Here is a 7543-nt window from a genome sequence, read left to right as displayed (position 1 = left end):
ATGAATTAATTGTTATTCTTAATTAAAAAGCACAACAACAATAAAACAGTAAGATACAATGACAAACTAGCTTAAAAAACGTTTATTAACAAAAACGAATAAGATGAGGCATGGCATACACCACATGCTGTATTATATACCCACTAATGACTTACAGAACGTTAAGCAAACACTGAGGAATCAAATAAAAAATAAAAGAGCCTCCATATCGTAACGTGAGGTAAACAGCAAAGATAACAAGCTTTTCAAAATGAAAACAAAAAGAAAAGTTAAACTAAACTTGTTGTCGGTGACAGTGCTTGCATGTTTTTTTTCCCACAAGAAAACCAACATGTTCACCTTCTCCGGTTTAAGAAGCGGTCTTTTACTTTACTTTAGCATGAAAACCATCCATCGTTTCCTCAATAGTCGCGTAATTTTTCACCTTCGCACTCGTGCTGGCGAGTATAAACCATTCTCTACACTCGAAGCGCTGCACATTTTAAACGAGTAGCGCGGTTTCGTTATGCTTTCAGTTTCCTTTGCCGTTTGATGTTTCACATATGCAACACAACAGAAATGCAGAGCTTATGAGTTGAACAACGCGGTGGTCGCGCCAGTGCGACCGCACACAAAATTTAGTCACACAGGCAGAAAAAATGGTCGCAGTCTGGAGACCTGGTATAGGAGCCTTTCATCATGTTATAATACTTTTGCACAATGAAAGATTATTATTATTATTAATAGCCTTTCTTGTTCTGTCTTATCTATGTTGCTGCCTCATTACTGTGCTATAAATGTAAAAGAAATGTATTTAATTTATTGCATATATTTATATATAATTATATTTACTTGTTTTTCATGAATGTATATTACAATACAAAGAGCAATGTGTAACATTTTACCAGATTACACCCATTTACTTTTATTTTTCCCCCCCACTAAATGTTTTTTCTCTAAATGTTTAGATTTTATAAAATTCATGTTATAATACTTTTGCGCAATGAAAGATTAATAGCCTTTCTTGTTCTGTCTTATCTATGTTGCTGCCTCATTACTGTGCTATAAATGTAAAAGAAATGTATTTAATTTATTGCATATATTTATATATAATTATATTTACTTGTTTTTCATGAATGTATGTTACAATACAATGGGCAATGTGACATTTTACCAGATTACACCTGTTTACTTTTATTTTTTCCCCCCACTAAATAATGTTTTTTCTCTAAATGTTTAGATTTTATAAAATTATTGATTTTATAAAAGATTTTATAAACTCATCATTTTTGTAGAGTAACTTTTGCTGCTGAATTATCCACTAACCTAGTTTATAATAGTATTTTTCTCATAGGTTATGATTATATATTTTTTAATTTGTTATTTTTCTTTATAATGAAGTTGTCTATATTTAGTAGATACATGTAATACACAAAAGAGTGATGATCAGGTCAACACACACTGAGGTATAGAAAAAAAAGAAAAAAAAAACTGTGCTGGTATCGTCCGATACTCAGAACTTTTGGTATAGGATCGGTTCTGAAAAAAATGGTATCGTGCCACCCCTAGTTTTTTTGTGCAGATATCCTAGCATAGACGAATGTGAAGGATGGAAGGAAGTACAGCATGTACAGTATGATTCATTGATTCTTTTCTGAACTGTTTAGAATGTTAATTTTAAATAGTTATTAATAATTCTAGTTATTTAAAAGCATGTGCAGGGCAAAACATGATGCCTATAAATGCCATGCCAGACTGTAATGCTTCAAAAACGGAACAGAGGCGCATCTGCAGTGGCATCTGTACCACAAAACTCTGGTTTTGTTGCAGGACTCAGATTTTACAATAGACTTAAAGGGGGCTTGTAGCATACAAAAATGTCCTTAAAGCATTCATGAGTTGTTTTATTGCACAATATAGTTAGTTTCATTTTATTATTTGCATTTAGAGTTTTTTTTCCCTGTGGCTGAGATGAGAACAGACCAACAGAACAGATCTGTGACCCACCAGTTGAGGAAACATTGGTTTACACTGTGCAAACACACACACAGGTGGAAGCCTGCAGATACATTTTAAAGTCAAGGACAAAAAGTCTCAATAAACGTTATTTTACGATGTCTTAAAGCAACCAACCGACATTATGAATTCCATGAACTATATATTTAACTGGATATTTATTTAACTATATATTTAATGTGTCATGGGACACTTAGTTTATCATGCTCAAAAGTCGTTCATTTTTATCTACACTGTTTTATGTCACTGAAAACAAGATCGGTGCTGATCGATAACGGAGTTGAATGTCGCTCTGATGCATTGACAGATTTTTTTATTTTTTTTTACAGAAACTGGTAGTGTTGATAAATTATCACTAAAATATGTTAAATATATTTAAATTAATTAAGCAGTTTAATCTGTTTACAACTGTATTTTTTTTATCTCACTAAGGTCTGTGTTGGTATTTAGTACCTCGCATGTTGTGTGTCTGCCTCTGTAAGGTGTTTCGGCGGTAACTGATGTGTTCAGCACTAGCTTTGGGAATTGGCTCCCTTGAGGCGGCGGTTAAATGGATGGTGTTTTGCGTCTACGAGGTGGGTCTGGCAGTGATGGGTGGGGGTGTTTTGTGTGAGCGTAAAAGCGTCGAAGGGGCAGCACTTCATCAGAGAAGTGACTATATTTCATTACAGTCGCTTATGAACTGTATCAGTGGCACTGTCTGTTACTGAGTGATCCAGGGGAATAAACTCCCATTACGCATCTAAGTGTGTGTGTGTGTGTGTGTGTGTGTGTGTGTGTATTAAAAACAGAAAGCAAAGGAAAGCATACTGTAGGACAGAGTGTCCTCTGCACTTTGGGCCGCATCTCTCAATATTTTTAATCGAGTGGGAAGCCGCAGTGGGCTCCATCCAGATGGGCCTTTATCAATTTATTAAATCAAAAAAACGATGTGCGGGGCTGCTGGCCCCCACAACATCCATCACTTGCAGGAGCGCATTAGAGAGCTTTCTGCTGACTGAATCCCAGACTCAGCCCTGGCTCCCGTGGAGAAGGGCCAGTCTCGGAGAGAAAGAAGAAAGAGAGGAGAAACACACCTGCCATATGGGAAACAGGGGTGGTATTCACAGCAGTAGGGTGCGTTCTTTGGTGTTTTCTGTGCTTTCATTTAAAAAAAAAAAAAACTTCCTGGACTGCTGAATGTAAAGTGATTGTTCACCTCAAAATGTGAATTCTGCCATCATTTGTTCACCCTGGTAACTCACACCTGTTCTTACAATCCTGTATGAAAATGCTACGGTAAAAACCTGTTGATTGGTTAACAGTAAGTTTACTTATGTCCAGTAAAAGAAAAAAAAATCTAATGTTTCATACAGTAATATACTGTTGAAATGCACAGGTCTTTGAAGGTTAAAACGAACTACTCCGCATCATTTACAGTGAAAAACCATAAAATGACATTCATCAAATTCCCTGTGTGACGCTTCACATTTTGTGTTTTTAGATTTAAATAATTGTTTCTTCTTAATTTTTTTTTTTTTATGTACATAAGTTTTTTTTTATTTTATTTTTTTTATTAATATTTATAAAAAATGTTTAGTGTAGTGTGTGTTACCATGATGGTGTTTTGTCCAAAACATTACCTTTCATTGTATGGACAGAAAATAACTGAGGCGTTTCTCAAATGTCTTTTTGTGCTCTGCATAAAGAAAGTCATACAGGTTTTTGAATGACATGTGGGTGAGAAAATGATGACAGAATTTCCATTAATGAGTGAACTACCCCTTTAATGTTACTTTCTGCTGAAGGTGTAGCAAATTAGCAAGAAAAGCCCTCTATCTTCTCTTCTTGTTTCTGTTCCTGATGGCGGTGCCGCTAAACAGCTGTCAGCAGACACCTGGCAACTGAGAGTTGTTTTAACACATGATGGGCCACTATTGAAAGATCTTTGCTCCTGTGAACATGCGTGCGCACAAACGCCACTCGTTTCTCACAGTGCTGCGTGTTGTTTTAGCATAAGCTGTGGGGCAGGATTTAAAGATGCCTGAGTGCATTTGGGTTGGCCTGCGAGCTGTAACTTGTGGCTGTTAAGTAACGGCTTGCGTGTGACATGAGGAGGGGGAGGTTGCATGATTGGCCGGATCACAGAGCGGTTTAGATGACGTCTAATGGCACAGTCCAAAAGTGAAGTATGTGTGTGGATGTTTCAGAGGGGTTGTTTGGGGTTATTTGGTGTTAGACTGAGTAAGGGCTGAAAGCACTTTTTGGTGTTTGTGTGTTGAGTGTGTGTGTGATCAGGATGATGGGGATTATTAGCTCTGAGCTGGAGTGCTGCTGGTCTGAGATGGGCTTTCACCTTCTGAAGTCCTGCCGGGTTTACAGTCTCTCCCTACAGGAATTTTGGCACCAACACTGCACACACGGCATCTTTGTGTTTGAGCCGTTTTCTGCAGTGAAGATGCCGTTTCTCACTGTGGCATGCGGTTTTTGCGCTGGTCTCTTTCAGACAGGCCCTGCAGGGTGTGAGAGGAAGACGCAGTGTGTCTCGTGTTAGCTGTAGCTCATAGGACGAACAAAATGTTCACAACTCTGTGATCTTGACTTCATAACTTAACCTATTTTTTTCTCTTCCACATAAACACATAGAGCAAGTATTAATAACACCAAGTGGTTGTGAACTTATGTTGTTTCCTGAAAGAGTGATGGTTTCTGTTGCGTGACAAACCGCTGATGTTAAACTGTTTAAACTGGTGTTTACTGTTTTCAGCAATTGGATCTTAGATGTTCAAACTAAGCTGTCGTGGTTATGACATGACGCCTTATGTCCAGCTGCATTATTAAAATACTAACAGTCTGCTCTAGCACATATATATAGCTACGTTTTCAAAACATAAGGTCCATAATTTTTCATGGTTGATTTTTCAGAATTCAAATTTTATGTTACTCTTTTTGGCATAATTTTATAGTGCACAGTTTTACATAAAATAATCATTTACTCCAGCAAAGGTTTGTTTGAGTTCATTACAAGTGAACCTCTCTGGGCAATGGCTGTGACATACTTTTGATTACCATTTTTGATGCTGTACATTTAATTAATTTAGGCAAAATAGTAGAATTTGAATATATCGGCCATAATTAATTGTCGACCATAACATGAAATTAATTATCGACTTGCATGTATTGTCTAGAACAGGGGTGCCCAAACTCGGTCCTGGAGGGCCGGTGTCCTGCAGAGTTTAGCTCCAACTTGCCTCAACACACCTGCCGGGAAGTTTCTAGTACATTTAAAAAGTAGCCACATTTATACAGAACAGTTCAAAAGTTTGGTGTCAGTAAGATTTAAAAAAAATGTTTTTAAAAAATGCTTTTTTAATTTAAAATAACTGTTTGAATATATTTTAGAATGTAATTTATTCCTGTGAAGGCAAAGCTGAATTTTCAGTAGCCATTACTCCAGCCTTCAGTGTCGCATGATTCTCCAGAAATGGTTCTAATATGCTGATTTGGTGCTCCAAGAAACATTTATTATTATTATTATTATTATTATTATCACAGGGTGTCCGCGGGGTCTTAAAAAGTATTAAAAGGTGATAAATCAATTTAGAGAAAATTAAGGCCCTTAAAAAGTCTTAAAAAGTCTTAAATGCTATTTTCCAAGGTATTAAATTTTGTATCATCTTTTCATTACGTATATTTGTCCGAATAGTGGGGTTCTGTGTAGATTATTTATGGAATCCCGCAAGATTTGACTTCATCTGTTACAGCACTCACTGACTGACTGCACCGCTGCGTGATAGCGCAGGGCTTGTTGATCCCGCTCTCGCTGAATTTCTGACCATTACCGCATACTCCCATCCGCTCCCGCTATTTTTGTGTCCGCTCCCGCAAACATTCTAATATTGTATATAGTTTTCCCGCATCAGGGTGCCGCTATCAATATGTGAATGAGCAGTTTACTTTCGATTTCGCGATCGCAAGCACACTGTAAAGGGAGCACATATTACGATAAAATATATTTTTCAATGAGCTCGGGATCTGTTGAGGAGCAAATCCTCCAACATCTTGTCAGTTATCTCTCCTTACTTTTGACCCGTGATCAGTCAAATCTGACTTCTGCAGCTGGTGTTGGATGCAGGGTTGTTGTTGTCTTCCACGAAATTGGCCTGCTTTTAAACTGTTGCCATGGGCTGATTTTCCCCAGTGGGTTAAAAGTTTGAAATATTGCATAAATTACATTTGGTTGAAATGCTTGTACTGAAACATTTTGCATTCTACCTGTAATAAAACTGCCAGATGTTTTGGGCCACACTAGTAGGAAGCATTTGAGCTGTGTTTATGATAAATGTGCATAACAGTGACTGTAAAATATGTATTTTAGGGATGGAAATTACATTTTTATATTTGGGACATGGTAATTGCGCTACTTTGGGCAGTTTTTTTTTTACTGGCATGGCCTTGGGATGCTTAATTAAAATGATGTAATAGTTGTGATCATTATTTTACCTTCCATGATCATTCAGACACGATCAGGTGCAGTACTGACACTGTCAAGTCTGCATCAAATCAAGCACTCCGTAATCACAGGTAAACTGTCTGATCAGTCAGATGTTTGTCATGAGAAGTGTTCCACAAAACAGCTATGGTTGGCAGACATAAGAGTTGATGTGACAAATACATCTTTTGAATATACTGTGTGAAGTCATTGCCCCGTTAGCTTGGAGAGCTTTATTTTCCCTCCTCAATAAGTTTTGTCAGTTGTTTTGTTTATTGGTCTGATTCTTGTTTCTTGGGTTGCATTGGTTAGTCACTCACTCAATTAATTATCTTGTGCTTCGTTCCCCCCGTCTGAATTATGTTGTATTGATAAGGAGTTATCACAAAGTAAGTCTGTTTAGTTGTGCTATCTTACAATCAATATATAGTAAATGTAAGTTAAAGTGTCGCTGATGTAACAGGTTAAAACTTGGAGTGGCGATGAGGTCTTAAAATGTATGGAAAGAGTCTTGAAAAAGGTCTTAAAAAGTATTAAATTTAACTCCATGATGCCTGTATATACCCTGTATCAGTATTGAAATTGTGATAGTTTTTCCAGATTCTTTAATGAATAGAAAGTTCAAAAGCAGCATCACATTTTCACATTTTCATAAATGTTCAAAAATTGTTGTAATTACGGAAAAGTCTTTACTGTTTTGATAAATATAATGCATCCTTGGTAAGAAAATAGTTAAGCTGCCTCAAAAAAAAAAAGTATTATGATCCTATATGTTTGAATGGCAGTATTGTGTGGGAATAGTCTGACACAATCACCTACCAACCTGCCTGTGCAAAGTTCCTAATTTTCAACTCCTGTCATGAACATGTAAAACCAGAAATGTTTTTACATGATACTCAACAGGAAGGGACATGATGCAACTATCCACATTTATAATATTGTTGATATAGAGACAAGTACACCCAAAGGAAAAGTAGGTAACCGATAACTAGAATTTCATCTGCCTTGAATGGTAGCATCACTGATGAGTGGACTTTTAAATCTCAAATAAATGCAATTTCAGGATGAATCCATTTC

The 7543-nt window shown here is 36.7% G+C and overlaps 1 protein-coding gene across 2 annotated transcripts in view; it reads left to right on the top strand.

Annotated features, from left to right (window-relative positions):
* Nucleotides 1–7543, top strand: part of LOC107665431 (phospholipid-transporting ATPase 11C-like) — a 78375-nt gene that overhangs the window by 43728 nt on the left and 27104 nt on the right. The gene's annotated exons all lie outside the window — the stretch shown is intronic.

Source organism: Sinocyclocheilus anshuiensis, unplaced genomic scaffold (genome assembly GCF_001515605.1).
Source record: "Sinocyclocheilus anshuiensis isolate Anshui unplaced genomic scaffold, SAMN03320099.WGS_v1.1 scaffold771, whole genome shotgun sequence".
Lineage (NCBI taxonomy): Eukaryota > Metazoa > Chordata > Actinopteri > Cypriniformes > Cyprinidae > Sinocyclocheilus > Sinocyclocheilus anshuiensis.
Note: the sequence above shows the minus strand (reverse complement) of the source record. Positions and strands in the feature narration are given on the sequence as shown.